We start from the raw sequence: 17,257 nt of genomic DNA on the forward strand, positions 1-17,257 counted from the left end.
ATTTTGTCGCTCATGAAGAGAAAGTACTATTTTCAGAGGAGTACTTGCTCAAATCAAATCTAGATGTGGTCAAACGCCAAGAAAACCTTGAGTATATTTTAAAAGCAGAGGGCCTGCAGATTGTAATAGTCAGTTTGGAATGCAATTTGTTGTTATGTTAATGTGAGGATGTACTTTGCCTGTCATTGTTCAGCCATAGGTGTCTTATGGCCACTCTTCCTCTCCTGCAGAAAGGGAGGCACCCCTGAGTGCTACGGCATCATGTGGGTACCTAGTATCCTCCTGTCTGTAGAATGACTGCTGCATGGCTGGTGGATTATACAAGACCACTCCAAAAATGTTTAAATAAATTGCCTCTGATTATAAGCAGCCGTGGATGGATCTTAAAATGTGATTTAGCCAAAACTCAAACTTGTAAAATAAAGAATATGGTATTCATACAAATCTCAAAGCACATGGCAGTATGTTTTGTTAATAGAATAATAATAAAATATAAAAATTAGGGACTGGATTTTGTGGGCATGAAGGGGTACCTTGGCTGATACAAGATCTCTGTAACACTTATTGGCTATGGCCTAGTGGAAAACTGAATATATGCATGTAACAGAAGGTGAGAATGAAACATGAAACATCAACAGGAGACCATGACAAGGTATTGCTGCTCACAGTTACAGTCCAGTTTCCAGGGCATGTGGCTTTGCTTCTACAAGGACCCAGTGTCTCAGTATATGAAAAGCATTTGACTGATAGAAGGACTTCTGTATGCCTGTGATGCTGGCTGAGGGAATCTGGCCCGTGCTGTCTACTAGTCTGCAGATGCTATCTACTAGTCTGAACACAAGAAAAATGGGTAAGGGCTATACATTCTCAGCAAACCTGGAAAGAATATTCCAGAAACATCTGATCTTATAGTATTGGCTCACCCAGGGAAAGCAACTAAGTAAGACCATACAGACAATGTCAGCACTTTTGGAGATGGTCCTATGGTGATCTTAAAACCAGAAGGCTTTGGCTTTGTTCCATTTATGGGATATTAATCCCAAGTCAAAGTAATATCATAACATCATGTGGTAGATAGCCAATGGTGTGACTGTAAGCTTCTGATTCTTAGCCCAGCCCCGATGAGCCTCTGAGAAGCAGGCAGTTCATTGGGTGTCATACTGAGGACAAGACTGCTGAAGAACTTGAGCAGTTTTCCTGTCAGCATGGGGAAGTGGTGGGTGTCTCATTCACAGACCAGTTTGGCCTTTTGCCTTTGTTGCTTTACAATGATAAGGTTGTATAATCTTTGTGGAAGGGATTTGACCGTTAAAGGAATCAGTGGCATGTATCCAATGCTGAACCTAAGCACAATAGTGTTAGATAGCTAGAAAACGGCAGTGGATTTGGTGGTATTCCAGGTGACTTCTGGAATCAGGGTGAGTTTGGCAACAGTAGAGGTGTTGGATCTGGCTTAGTAAATAACCAGAGTGATAATATAGGTGGAGTGATACACTTTGGAGCTTTCAGCCTTAATCCAGTGAAGACAGCTACAGCAGAGACTCCTGCAGGGAAACTGAGGTATGATGGGGATGCTGGCCAGCCAGCAGAGCCAGTCAAGTCCATCTGGTAATAGCAAAGCCAGGGCAGCATGCAGTGGGAGCCGCATCAGGCTTTTGGTTCCGGAAGCAGCTCCTACAGTGAATAATTTTGATGCCCCTCATGGTTTGGGCCAGGATCAAATACAGGGTCAGACAGTGGTCATAATGTAGGCTTTGGCATGAATTCTAAATCCTCTGGCTGAGGAATGTATAAGCAGTGGGTTTTGGTTGACTGGTTGGTATAGAAAGGTGGGAATTCAAAAATTTCAAAACTCATAGTAAGTATATTATAAAATACCTGTGTATTAAAATTTTCAATTTGTTTTGTTCAGATTGAAATACTTTCGTGGTATTTTTTGATATTTTTATTCAGAAAAAAGAAGAAAAGCCAAATGAATTGGATGTTTTGTTACATAAAGAATTAAAATATTGGGTGCCTGAAAGTGAGCTTGTTTGTTCTACTGGTAAACCAGCCCATGGCAGTTCATCTCAGAAGGTGTCTTTGTAGAATTTTGTCATTGGACTTCTCAAGTTAATGTCTTGCATGCTCAAAGTAGAAACCATTGGTTAGGATTATACTCTTTTCTCTTTATTTTAATTTGGATCATACCATACAGATTTTTTTCCCATAGGAACAACTCCCATTGGGAGATCATAATATCATGGTGTTTGGTTCTTTTGGTTTTGTTTTTAATACTTGTTTTCGTTCATAGATGAAAGCATAATATGAATTCTTCTTTTAGTCTCTGCAGCTCATCTCATTGCAAATGTGCATGGAAGAAGCACATCACTGCAAGAGCTGCTACAAACAGAAATGCTTCTGTCTACGTGTTTTCTCATCCGGGAGCTCATCATCACATCACACAGGCTGGCTCTTTGATGGTAGGTTTCTATTTTTATTTGTTACCCATTATTTGATGGAGTTGCATCAATGCTATGAAAGGAAGGTTATGATATGGAACCGGAAGACTTTGAACTTTTGAAGCCTTGCATGGGATTGATGGTGGTAGAGAAGCATGCAAGGCTGATATGAGTGAGAAAGAGGGAGGGGATGTGGAGAGTTGATGGGAAAATGGATATATTTAACGTGGTGAGATGTGTCACTCAATCCTGTGGCTTTGGTAAAAGATTATGCAGAGAGAAATGTAGCAAGGAATGCATGAATGTTTTTGCATCAATGGACATCATCCATTGAAAGAATTTATACTTTGTTCTTTGAAAATCCACTCTAGTTAAATGTGCTTAGTGAAATGATGCTTGTATTTCCCTCTTCATCTGTCATCTGCTGTGAATGCTGTATGCTATGTGTTCTCCTCTATTGCTGATCTGGAAGTGTGGGCACATGAACTGAAGCTGATGGACTGCCAAGCACGGACTGAGCTTGTCCTATGCTTTGCGGGAGGACTTGGAAGCCGAATTCACCAAAGAGCTCAGGTATCTATCTCAAAGAAGGGTGGATGTTCTCATGGATGTTAGCGGCTGTAGGAATGCTGCTTGCAAACAAAGCTGCTATGAACATAGTTGAGCACATGTCCTTGTGGCACGATTGAGCATCTTTTGGATATATGCCCAAAAGTGGTATTGCTGGGTCTTGAGGTAGCTTGTTTCCTAATTTTCTGAGAAATCTCCACAGACATTCAAAGGGGCTGTACCAGCTTGCATTCCCACCAGCAATTCAGAAGTGTTCCCTTTTCCCCACAACCTCTCCAGCATAAGTTGTCATCAGTGTTTTTGATCTTAGCCATTCTTACAGGTGTAAGATGGAATCTCAGAATTGTTTTGATTTTCACTTCTGTGAAGGCTAAGGATGTTGATCATTTCCTTAAGTGTCATTCAGCCATTTTAGATTCCTCTGTTGAAAGTTCTCTGTTTAGGTCTGTACTCAATTTTTTGTATTGGATTATTTGTTCTTTTGATGACCATTTTTTTGAATTCTTTGTATATTTTGTAGATCAGCCCTCGGTCCAATGTGGGGTTGGTGAAGATGTTTTCCCACTCTGTAGGTTGTTGTTTTGTCTTGTTGACCATGTCCTTTGCTTTACAGAAGCTTTTCAGTTTCAGGAGGTCCCATTTATTAATTGTTTCTCTCAGTGTCTGTGCTGCTGGGGTTATATTTAGGAAGTGGTCTCCTAAGGCAATGCATTCAAGTGTGCATCCCACATTCTCTTCTATGAGGTTCAGTGTGGCTAGCTTTATGTTGAGGTCTTTGATCCCACTGGACTTGGTGATAGATATGGATCTATTTCCATTCTTCTACATGTTGATATCTATTTATGCCAGCACCATTTATTGAATATGCTTTCTTTTTTCCATTTTATATTTTTTGCATTTTTGACAAAAATCATGTGCATGTAGGTGTGTCAATTGATATCCGGTCTTTGATTCAGTTGTGCCAATACCAGGCTGTTCTCAGCACTGTAGCTCTGTAGTAGAGTTTGACGTCAGGGACTGTTTATGCCTGTTATTGTAAAGGATTGTTTTGACTATTTTTTTTGTCATAGCCAGAACTTGGAGACAACCTAAATGCCCTTCAACTGAAGAACAGACAAGGAAAATGTGGTACATTTACACAACGGAGTACTACACAGCAGAAAAAAATGACATCTTTAAATTTGCGGGCAAATGGATGGATCTAGAAAACATCATATTGAGTGAGGTAACTCAGACCTAGAAAGACAAATATAATATGTGCTCACTCATAAGTGGCTTTTAGACGCAAAGCAAAGAAAAACCAGCCTATAATTCACAATTTCAGAGAACCTAGAGAACAAAGAGGACACTAAGAGAGACATGCATGGATCTAATCTACATGGGAAGTAGAAAAAGACAAGATTTCCTGAGTAAATTGGTAGCATGGAGATCATGGGAGAGGGAAGAAGGAAAGGGGAGAGGAAGGGAGGGGAGCATAGAAAAATATACTGCTCAATAAAAACACTTAAAAAAAGAATGCTGCTTGCTGCAGTTCTCTGTCCTGTGCTTGGATGCTTTTTAAAGCACTTGTCATTGTTGAAAATTCTTAAATAAAACCTATTTAAATAACAAAAAGAAAGAGGGACTGGAGAAATAGCTCAGTGGCTAAAAGTTTGTGCTGCTCTTGCAGGGAGACCCAGCTGGGTTCCTAGCAGCCATAACAGGTAACTCGCAGCTGTATGTTACTCCAGCTTCAGGACTTCCGGCTTCATCTTCCTTCATTCATGGACACTGTACTTATGTGCACATACCCTTGGTCAGACATGCACAGACTTAAAAGTAAAAATAATAAAAATGAGAAAATCATTGCTACTAAATGCAGGATAACAATTGTCTCCAGAAAGACAGAGACCGTAGAGGAGAAACTCTTTGGTTCTTGAAAGCAAAATTGATATTAATATTATGATTTTAATAAGACTTCTTCAATCACTTAAATATATTAAAGAAAAAACACAGTGTCACACACATCTATGTTATTTGACCCAAGGTAGTCTTATCCAAGGGCATATGTGTGGACATGGTAAATATTTAACCAAGAGAAATGAAATGAATAAAATGCTCAGATGGGAGTAAAACAGACAACAACAACAATAACAAAAGCCTTAAAAAATACCAGGGGAAGGAGGCATATATACACGACTCTATAAATTAAAAATAAGAAAATTGAGAAATGGAATCCTGATCAAAGTGATAAATGTTCAGAAGAACTGGTCTGTAAAATAAATGAAAGAGAAACGTGAGAAAAGGGTGTGCAAGCCCTTGGAGATAAGAAAGAGAAACGAACAATAAATGGATAGGAGAGAGAAATCCCACGAGATTCCAACACATTGAAGTAGACAACATGAATGTTTCAATGACACAGATAACTTTCTGAAGGCAAAAGTATTAAAATTCACTCAAGATGTAGAAAACCTCTCTCACGCAATCATTAAGAAAGAAATTAAAAAAGATGTCAGTTATCTAAAAATACAGGCTCCAAAGTCATGGAGTCTTTGAAAGTTGTTCATTTAAATGTTCTAGGAGCAGTACGGCACACCCTCTGCTGGGAGCTGGAAACCTGTGTGCGTGTGTGTGTGTGTGTGTGTGTGTGTGTCCTCTTCTGTGGTCGCCTTCTACACATAGACGCATCTGTGGACGGATGCTGCACCTTGGGTTCACATGTGGGGAAATCCAGCCAGGGAGGGCAGGACAGGAAGAAAGGGATCACACATGTTTTACTCTCGGCTTCCACGCTGAGTGGTGATGGGGTGGGAGTGGGGGTCGGGTCAGTGAGAGAGAGCAGGATGAAGATCAGGTTTTCCTAAAGTGACTCTTTCCCTGTTGCTAAGTCTTTAGTGTTTCTGGTGCTTTCTCCTCTCTTCACTCTCTTAGGTCTTGTGAAAGCAGAGTTGGGACTGCAGGGGACCTTTCCATCCTCATCTGAACCTGCAGCTTCGCTAACTTTTTCAGAAGCACCTTAACTTGATGACAGCGTTTGCTTCTTGCCCTTATTGTCATGGATGCAGGTGGCAAGCATGGAACACACCATCAAATATGACACACAAACCTGTAAAGGTTGGAGCACCAAGGAAACACAAGCAAAGCTTACCTTGCTTTAGGAAGAAAATGCTAAACAAAATGCTTATAAGTGAATATCCTCTGCAGTAAAATCAACTTCAGAAATGTAAAGAAACACAAACATAATGTTTTACGCTTGTACAGTTGATGGAAGGTAATACTAAGGTTTAGATCATTTAACAAGTTTCACGCTATAGCCCAGCTGACCTCAAACACACAATTCTGCCCATTATCTCTCTCCCTACCTCTTATCACCATCCTTACTACCTCTCCAGTGCTTGGATCACAGGTATGAGTCACCACACCCATGCTGTGCCTCAAAGGCCATGTGCTAAAGTGCTGGTTCTCAGTCTGTGGTGCTGTTAGGAGTTGGTGGGACCTTTGGAAGGTGGCCTGATGGAAGGAAGTGAGGTCATTGGAGGTATGTCTGTGAAAAGGATGTGGAGACTCCAAGCCTTCCTCTTGCTCTTTGTACCCTGGTGAGCTTGAACTGAGTAGTTTTGTTTCAGGGCACAATCCTATCCTAAAGTACTGCAACATCTCCTTCCTTCCTTCCTTCCTTCCTTCCTTCCTTCCTTCCTTCCTTCCTTCCTTCCTTCTTTCCTTCCTCCCTCCCTCCCTCCCTCCCTCCCTCCCTCCCTCCCTCCCTCCCTCTCTCCCTCTCTCCCTCCCTCCCTCCCTCTCTCCGTTCTTTCCTTCCTTCCTTTTTTATCCCACAATGAGTTAAAATCATGAATTAGCACCTATCAGACTCAGGCTGAGTTTCTAGTTCTTCCACTGACTAGCTCTTAAGAATGACCAAAACTCAACAGTGAGCACATAGCTCAGCTCGTAGAGTTTGTGCCTATCATACATGAAGCCTCAGTGCAATCCCTGCACACCTGTAGTTCTAGTGCTTGAGAGGGGGAGGTAGGGCAATCAAATGTTTGGGGATGTGTTCCACTACATAACAAGTTCAAACCTGACCTGGGCTACATGAGCAGCTTTCTAAAAATTTGTAAAATGAAAAATAAATATAAGTAAAATAAGAAAGAGAAAACATTCCTTAAACTGACTTTTACTATTTATGCTAGTGACAACAATGACCCTTCCTAGGGTTTCTGTGAATAAATTGAGTTACAGAAGTTTTTAATAATTTTAACACAGTGTTTTGAAAACCTCAATAATTAAAAAATTCTGGAAAGGCTGTCAATTTCCCCAAACTTGATGATAATCTAACATAACCCCAGCTGAACTTAAAAAAATAATTTTGACAAAGTTCTGAAGTTAATTGAGTAGAAAATAGCAACATTGAGACAGTCAAAACCTTTTCTTAAGGGACAGTGACAAAATCCTAACGCTACATTTGTGAAAGTGTGTGAGGACGACTTCAGGGAAGGGACAGGACTTGAAGGATATCAGGAAGAGGATAAAAACAGACGCAAACATTTGTGTGTCACAAAGGGGGCTGTACACGCCAGCATTGGAGGTGAGGATTTTAACCTCGTTAGCATGGCTGCTATAGGTTGACAAAAAAAAAAAAAAATGATTCCATTTTCACAGAGACTAACAAGGTGAAGTCGAGATGAAACTTTAAACATACCGGCACAGAGATCTCAGAAAAAAAGTGCATTTTATTTTAGATTCTGTATGTCCCTTGATCTTACTGATAAATTGGTCTCTGGGCCTCTATACATCTCTCTATGATGTTTTTTTATTTTTCATATTTTGCTTGCCTGAACACTTGTGATTGCTGTGTTATTGTTGCTGTTTTAGATTTTGGTACGTGCTGCTCCTACGTGCAATGCCCACACGGCAAGGTGTAACGGCATGAATTTTGCATTTTTGAACATCCCCCTCTGTTCTTGGTGGGTGAAAAAACCACACCCTTGGGGTTGCCATTCAAAACTCTCTCAGGAGGATTCACACAGCATGGTCTCAAGGAAGAGGCAAGCTTCACAGGCAGAGGTGGTCGCTATCATCCCTCTGAGGCACAGGCTTTACCCTGGATTCTCTCACCGCCCTCTTTGAGAGCGGTCTACTTAGGAAAAGATGGGGCTTTATTTCCACCAAGATGCCCTTGCAAGTGCTATGTGAGAGAGGTTTGCGTCTATTAGGGGAATGAGCTGCAGTTTCCATCTTTCAAGCCCTTGGATTAGCTCTGCTTTGAGGGAGGTTGGCTGTGATTTTCTTGGTGATGACTACGCAGTCCATTTCTGTACCCAGAATGCTCCACTTCACTCTCATTATGGAAAACGCTCCAATTCCTTTTTCGTTTCCTCTGATTCTGAAGTGACGTTTTTGTAGATTTGATCCTATTTGGAAACTGGCAGACTTATGGAGGCAGCCCTGAAAAATGACAGCTGATGTTTGTACTTCTTCTGGTAGGCTGAGACTAAAATACCAGTGTGGAGAAGAAACGGAAATAAGAACTCTCTCCGCCCCTCCCTCTTCTGTCTCTCTCAGCACTCTTGCTTCGCCATACCTCTGACAACAAAGGAGGAAACGTGGGAATATTGACTGTTTAGAGAAGAAGTCTCTAGAGACCACAGAACATGGGCATGCGTGAAGAGTCCTGAGGCGTGGCTTAGCAAGTGGACAGCTTGGGTCTTATATTTGTGAAGCAATAATACTATTTAATGGTAAGGTGAAGGGAGGTTGGGGCCCGAACCCATCAGGCTGAGTTGTATTATGGCTTTCCTGAAAAGGTGGCTGCTTCCCTGGAGACAGCATTTCTCTTCTCTTGGGTCCTCAGCAACTGCTCTGATGTCAGGCTACTGGTTGAAGTCATTGCATTTTGTTATACTGTGATTTCAGTATCTTTTTGTGACATTGTGATGTATCTCTGAGTTTGGGATGAATTTTACATTTTTCTTTTGTGGGTGAATGTGCACATATGTGTGGGTGGGTGTTGTACATATATGTGCATGCAGAGGCTAGCAGTTGATATTTGGGTGTCTTGCTCAATTATTTTCCACCTTATGTTTTTCAGACAGGGTCTCTCGCTGAACTCACTAATTTGACTAAGCAGGCTGTTCAGAGATATCCAGGGGGTCCCCTATCTCTACCTTACCAGTGCTCTGTTTAGAGGCATGCACCCTCACAACAAGCTTTTTATGTGGGTGCTGGGATTTGAACTCAAGTCCTCATGCTTGAGCAGCGATCACATCAGATGAGTGTCATATACTTGTCATATATTCACTGTGCATGTTTCATGTATGTACTCTGAACATATTTACCTCATAGTCTGCTTTCTCCTTCCCATGTATCTATGATTTTTCAAAAGTTACTCTTGAAAGACTAATTCTCCTTTTTAAAAAAGTGTTTTACTAGGTGCAGATATTGTTAAAGAGAGCAAGACAGAGATCATCCGATCAGACAGTGACAGATTCCTAGAGCCCTCCACAAGATCCTCTCACGTGACATCACTTCCTGCCACTCACTCCTCAGGAGCAGTGCTCCAAAACCAGGCAGGAAATAGATGAAAATGGAACGACGTGCCTGGGATTATAGTTCAACGGAAGAGCCTGATCCTAGCACATTCAAGGCAATGAGTTCAATTTCAGCCCAAAACAGAAATGAAAAGAAACCCACACCAACCTTGCAGGCTGAACCATAAGAAACTTCCAGTCTTGCAGTTCGGTTAACAATCAAATATCAGCAATTTCCTGGGAGTCAGTCTCAAGACAGGAAGAGGAGGGCTGTAGCTGCCATCTTCCCCCACCCATATTGCTCTTAAAGGAATCTAAGATTTGAGGTTCTAGTGTGTGTGTGTGTGTCTATGCATCTCTATGTCTGCGTGTAAATAGAGTAGTCCAAAAGCTACCTATGCCCTCACTACAATGTCTAGCTTCCACTTCAGGTGGGAAAAAATTTGCTTCCTATATTTAGCTTAGTAAGCCTGCTCTAATGCTCATAATTACAACAGTTTTTTCAAATTGACTTTTAATAGCAGTGAGATGTGTTCACAACAGGAAATGTTTTAAGCCCTTAAGGAATGTTTCCCATGGTTTTCTGAATAGAGACAGACCTGAATAAAACTCACCACTAATATAAGCATTAGCATCTCTCCCTTACCTGCTCTTGCTTTGTAGTTGATTGAATTCATTTTTAATAGGGCAAGTGTTATTAAGAAATATATGAAATAATACATTAGTCAGTTTTTTTTTGTCACTTGAAGAAATACTCTAGAGAATCAACAGAAAAGAGAAGTTTCTTTCTTTGGCTTGTGTTTCAGTCCATGGTCCCTTAGTTCTGTGGTTTCTGGGAACTGTGAGGAGGAGGAACTGTGTGATAGAGTAAAAGTGATGAGAGAGATAGGGGAAGGAGAGAGAGATAGGCAGACTCAGACAGAGAAAGAAGGAAGGAAGGGAGAGAGAGGGGGGGGGGGGGGGGGGGGGGGGGGGGGGGGGGGGGGGGGGAGAGGGAGAGGGGGAGAGAGAGAGAGAGAGAGAGAGAGTCAGTCTGTTAAGGACCTATCCTCAGTGGCCTGCTGACCCAGCTAAGACCACCAAACTCCAAAAGTTGCTGCCACCTCCCAATAATCCATTAAAAATGTCCCTGCTGATGGACCAACAATGACTTCAGAACCTTATGATCTGAGCACCCCTAGCCCTCACCTCAGCATACTGCTGCATGGGGAGCCAAAGCTTCGGTGTAGGGCCTCTGGGGATATGTGTGTGTGTGTGGGGGCATCTCAGACCCAAACTATTATGCTAAGTGTCCTCAGCAGTACAGAGGTTTCTACTGATGATGGGTCTTTAGAAACGTTTTAAAGCAGATGATGGCATGCAACCCAAACTCCAGACACAGACCGAGCACCCCATTCCATGGAGAACCTAAAGCCAAAAAAGTTGATGCCGCTGATCCAAATTCACATAGGCCTTTGGGCAAGGAAGAAAATGTTGACAGAAGCTTTAATATGCTTAAATGAAAATGAAATTCAAATAGAATCTTAATCACCGAAGTGACTGGAGTGGAGCGAATGATGGTAGCAGAAGTAGTAGTTAATTTTTCAGACGGTACCACGGAATTAATTTGCATTTTTAATTTGGTTATGAAAAACAATACTACCAAATATATGGGACCTTTTTGGCTTTAACTTATTACTCTCTGGGAGTAGATGAATGAGTAGGGTGGCTACTTTCAAACAGAGGCACTTGAGGCTTTAATTCATTAGCCATCCAAGAAAAAATAATAAATACTTCAAATAAGCAATGCTTTTCATATCTGCTCACTAATGAAATTTTAATTAACTATAGAACCAATTATAAGATTCAGTAGGAAATGTTGCAAGATTAATTTTTCAAAATGGAAATTAAAGCACTCACATAATTTTTCTGCTTGGTTTTCTGTAGAAGGCCTTCTTGTTCTTTCTCTTTAATGTTTTATCATCATCAGTGTGAAGTATACACAGTCTCCTGCAATAGTTTTCACAGTTGAATTCCTTTTTATTACTTGTTTCATGGAACCAAAGTTTCATACACATGTGCAGGAGAGCTTGGGAAGTACAAAATTACGTATTACCCAACTTAGATGAATTGTTAGCCCCCAAAGAGGCCCTTTTCTATTTTACATACACTAAAAGTCTTCTGGGAGTCTCTTTATATGCCTGTTACTTGAACAGGTAGGACTCTGAAACACAGGCATTTGCCTGAAAATTTTCCATTATAATCTCTTTTATCTTCTTGTCATAAAGGTTAGGGAATAAACAAGCATTACTTATAATGCTTTAAAAATTAATTGTTAAGGTCAGCCTGCAGTTTCATTGTGACATTTCCATACATATGTGTCAGTATACTCTGTTCTAATGTGTTCCCAGCCTCTCTCTTGCTGGTGTCAACTGTCCTGCCTTCAATTTTTATGCTGTGTGTGTGTGTGTGTGTGTGTGTGTGTGTTTCCGCATACGCACGTATGAGTATGAGGAGACCCGATGACAATCCTGAGTGTTGTTTCTCATGTACCGTCCCCTCTGCTTCTTTTTTGAGATAGGCTCTCTCACTAACCTTTAACTCACCAAGTAGGGCAGTGAACGCCAGGGATTCACCCTCTGCCTCCTCAGTGCTGGGGTTACAAGCATGCTGCTACTACAACACTTTTGCTGTTCAATAGGAGGGATGCATTCTTTCCTGCAGTTACTTCATGTGCTTGGACAGTGGCGTCCCTGCTGCTGTCACTAGTAAACTTCTTCCACACTCTCCCTTCCTATCACACCCCATCCCACTCCATCTATCCTTCCACTCCTCCTCTGCTTTCCTCTCCCCTTCTGTTTTCTCTCTTCTCCATCCCTCCCCTCCCATCCCACCCTTTTCTATCCTCACATCCCTGTATTAGAAGACTAGCTTTGGGGGACAGCTTGCTCACTGGTAACTTGGAGAGATGCAGAAGGGATCAGTGTTCAGATGGGATGAGAATTACGATTGGGTTTTTACAAGGAAAAGTAAGAGATGCATTCTAGAGGCCTAATTTCCATACACTGTATTTTTCCTATAGTGCATCTGAAGAGAACAGCTCATACTGTTCAAGAAAATCCATAGAATTCAAGGAAAGTTCATAGTTTTTCCTTCCACCACCTCATCTTACTAAGGTGCATTTCCCCAGGGTATGAAAAGTTTTAGATCCTAAGAGGAGGACATCTGATGCTCTGAACTTGGCTAGTGCAGTCCAGTAGTGAGCCTCTTCCACTACTTAGAGTATTGTTGAAGATTGCCACCTTCTAAAGAGAGTGTGCTGGGTGTGGTGGCACACGCTTTTAATCCCAGAATTGGGGAGGCAGAGGCAAGTGGATCTCTGGGAATTCAAAATCAGGCTGGTGTCTACATAGTAAGTCCCAGGACAGTCAAAGCTCCACAATGAGACCCTGTCTCAACAACAATAACAACAAAGACAAACAAAAGAAGGTGTTAGAAAGAAAGCCTTAAGGACAAAGATTTCCAGTAAAGGCTAGGACTTCTTCCCACTAATTTCTGACCCATCACAAGTGTGTTCAAAGCTCAAGATGAAATGTCAGCAATAGTGAAGCCCACAGCCAGGGCCTCACTAGCTGTGCATTAAATGCTTCTTTTCCATGGCACTGAAAATGAGGACTATTAAACTTTTGAAGGTTGCTGTATGTAAATTGTAAGTGAACATTTTGTTTCTTTCAGACGGTAATTCATCATTTGCTCAAGTAAACTTATTTCTAAGGCATATCATAAGGTACTTATTCCTTTTGTTTGTTTTGAGACAAAATCTCACTCTGCACCCTGGGGACTCATGGTGATCCTCCTGCTTCAGCCTCTCCAGTACTGGGATTATAGGCTGTACATTCCATGTCATGGGATTATAGACTGTAGATTCCATGTCCTGGGATGATAGACTGTACATTCCATGTCCTGGGATTATAGACTGTAGATTCCATTCCTGGGTTTATGGACTATAGATTCCATGTCATGGGATTATAGACTGCAGATTCCATGTCCTGGGATTATAGACTGTACATTCCATGTCCTGGGATTATAGACTGCAGATTCCAGTCCTGGGATTATAGACTGTAGATTCCATGTCCAGCCTCAGAAAATATTTGCTCTGTTTTCATTCATTTATAAAATATTTAATATCTTCTACTTTCTGCTAGCAAAAATATGCTGATGGATGAAGTAATTTTTAGCAGTACATATAATTTCTGTAATATGTACAAGGGAACTTTGGTTCTGGGTTTATTATATATATATATATATATATATAAATATATATATATATATATAAATATATATATATATATCTTGTTGAATTATACAAGAAAACAGAACTCTTGAGTTGAATGTATACAAACATTCACACACACCACACACCAAAGGACTATAACCCAACTGAGACCTCTATTTCCACTTCATCAATTGCTCTTAAACCTAGCTGTCTACCAAAATGCATACATGGCATTTTATCACATTTCTAATTTGCAGGACTGAGGATAAATTATGTTTTATTAGATATGAAAATGTTTTGTCTTAATGGCTTTTAGTAAATATGAAAGAATCTGACTGTTTTGTAGTGATTTTTATATCTCTTGTCTTATTGAGACAGTCTCATGTATCTCAGGCTATCCCTGTATTCACTCTGTATTGAAAAAATGACCTTGGGCTTTTAATTCTCCTGTAAAATTTTAATTCTTCTATAAAACTTAAATGGAACTTTTATATTGCACCCACAGGGAGTTGTGCATGCTCAGCAAGCACTCTAGTGCCTGAGCCATGATCCCAGCCCTGGATTTTACATTTCTAAAAATATGTGTAAACAAGCACTTACTGGATGAAAACTTAAGCCTTGCCAACCTATTTAGCTAATGGTTTAACAACATGGTTTGCCTTTGCACGGCTAAGGTACATAGTATATTTTCCCCACTCATTGAACAATTTGACCCTGATGTACCTGAATTTTTGACCTGTTTCAAAGACGCATTAAATGTAATATTACATTTAATGATTGTATTGGACTAAATAAGACAAAGTGAGTGAGTTCCAGGCATGAAGCAGGGTTTGGAAGGGTCCTGGTCCTCTTCCTACTCTAAACTGATAATATTGACTTTAGGGATGGGATAACCGCACCTTGTACAGTGATACAGCTTCAAATTATCTGTGGTCAGCACAATAGAATAACCTTAACACATTGCCATTTAACATTATTTTAGAAATAATTTTTGGTGCATGTGTGTATAAAATTCAAAAGGGGGCTGGAAAGATGGCTCGATGGGTAAAAAGGTGCTTGCTGCTGACCCTGGCAACCACATTTGACTCCTGGATCTGCACAGTGAAGGAAAGAATCAGCTCCTCCAAGTTGTCCTTTGACGTCCGCTCATCCGCGGCTGCTTGGTATGAATGTACCCCTCACACACACTAAATGACTATAATGAATTTTTAAAAAGTTTAATAGGATTTAAAGAGCTGAGTGATGTTATCACACACAAAACGTCCTCATTTCCATTCCCTTAAGTGTGTGCTTTCTTTAATATTCAGTGTCCTCGTTCTGGCCATCTTCAAAATCCACCAATTCTACAGAACTCTTTAAGCTTTGACAGACACATCATGTAGGCAGGCACAGTGCTCCATGTCTGTAATCCCAGCAACCCAGAAAAAGAAACTTCAGTATCAATATTGAGTTAAAAATGTGCTAGTGGACACACAGTTTTCCTTTTTTTTTTTTTTTTTTTTGAGGATTTTAAGGATTTGTCAGTCAAAGGTTTCCACTGCAGGGTACAGTGTTCTTTTTGGTGACAGCTTTAATATCCATTTTTCTTTCTCCCTTGTAGGACCTGTTCTCTGCTAGTGGTCAAGTCACCTTGTCTTCAAGAGGAGCCAGTACAAAGGCAGGAACACCACAGCTTTAAAGATCAAAAGCTTGCTTTAATATACCGCATCCTCAGTTTGCTATCCACTGAATGTCCCTTGAGCTCTGCTCTCAACCAGAGCTCCGTGTACCCAACATCAAACCGCTCAGTGTTTTTGACCAAACAGGCCATGTATTTGTGGTGTCTTGGTACACTATGTTTCTCCCCTTATGTCTTCATTATCAAAGGAACAAGCCAGAACAAGCTACTAATGGGAAATTTCCAGAATATTGTAATAGAGAGAGCTGCCCAGAGTTGAGGGTCAGAGTGTCCTGGCATGGTGGGAAGGACAGACAAGCAACAACTAGGATGGTTTGCCAGCTGTAATTGTTTATGTCATCAGAAGGGCTTCTTAGAAAGATGACTAAGTAAAGTTCATTCCTGTGTCATGCTGGTTTTCTTTGGGGTATGGGGATACACAATTCAGTTTGTCATGTAGGAGATAAAGAATGGAAATTCTAGGGTCAGTGTCTGGTCTTGTGACCCATAAAGGAAGGAGTCAACTGTGTCTTATGAGAGTGAGGAGAAAAAGCTGAACTGTGCTGTGCATCTCAGTAAACTGAAAGCATCTATAACTGTGGGTTATGACCCCATCTGGGGTTGTGCGACTGGACGTGGTAGCTATAAAAATTTGGCAGATGTGAAAGTTTTCTGGATGCACAAAGCCCCCAGATTAATTCAAAATAAAACATGCAATGAATTAAGGAGTCTTTGGTAGCTATCATCTATATTGTATGATCGGAAATTATTGCAGCCTCAGGTCTGAACACACACACACACACACACACACACACTTTGATACTTCACACCATCACACTGTGTAGATGGAACGGTGGAGGGTCGCTTCCTGCCACCTGGCTAGCTTTACCCAAAATAATTACATGGAAACTGTATTCATTTAAACACTGCCTGGCCCATTAGTTTCAGCCTCTTATTGGTTAATTCTCACATCTTGCTTTAACCCATATTTGGTCATTTGTGTAGCATCATGAGGGGTGGTTTACCAGGAGAGATCTTAACCTGTGTCTGTCTCGGAGAGGAGAGGCCTGACTCTTCTTTTTTTCTCCCAGAATTCTGTTTGGTCTACTCCACCTCCCTAATTTTCTGTTCTATTAAAGGGCTAAGGCAATTTCTTTATTAACCAATGAAAGTAACACATAGACAGATGACCCTGCTCCATCAACACTGCACACCATCATACTATACAGCACCAATAAAAGCTGCCTGAAATGCAGCTCAGAATAGAGTCTGTCATATGTTTGGGATTTCAGGGCATTTACTGTACACACAAAGCTCTCTGTACTTACATAAAATGGTTTACTTATAGAAGACCAAGATTTTTTTAAATATTTTGCTACTAGTCCTTGGCATGCAAATATCAAATTAACATATCTTTGTATTGTTCTGTGTTTGCCAAACAATCACATTCATCTCATCAATATGTAAATTTGTTTTAATCTTTAATAAGTGGTAGAATCATAAAAATACTGAAGAATTGCTTTAAAATAAATTTGCGATTGACTACCAGTAAGTGTTTTATATGTTATGTACCTATCTGCCTAGGGTCATGTACAAGTTTCTCAGGTGAGGAGAAGCCATGAATGGATAAATTTTATGAAGCATTTGTTGATGTTACCTGGGGAAGGTTTCATTTCAGGAAGAAGGGTTTTGGGAAACAATGGGTAAAGACACTAACTTTTTTCCTAGGGTGGCAGGGTTCAGGTCAAGTTTAACATTATCCCCACTACTGCTGGCTAACATCATACTGGCATTAAGATTGCCTGTCTCCACAACTAGCCTTTCTCAC

The 17,257-nt window shown here is 40.7% G+C and overlaps 1 pseudogene; it reads left to right on the top strand.

Annotated features, from left to right (window-relative positions):
- The first annotated feature begins 983 nt into the window (after positions 1 to 983).
- LOC119806502 lies at positions 984 to 2,460 on the top strand (annotated as a pseudogene).
- Positions 2,461 to 17,257: the final 14,797 nt, after the last annotated feature.

Source organism: Arvicola amphibius, chromosome 2 (assembly GCF_903992535.2).
Source record: "Arvicola amphibius chromosome 2, mArvAmp1.2, whole genome shotgun sequence".
In the NCBI taxonomy this organism is placed as follows: domain Eukaryota; kingdom Metazoa; phylum Chordata; class Mammalia; order Rodentia; family Cricetidae; genus Arvicola; species Arvicola amphibius.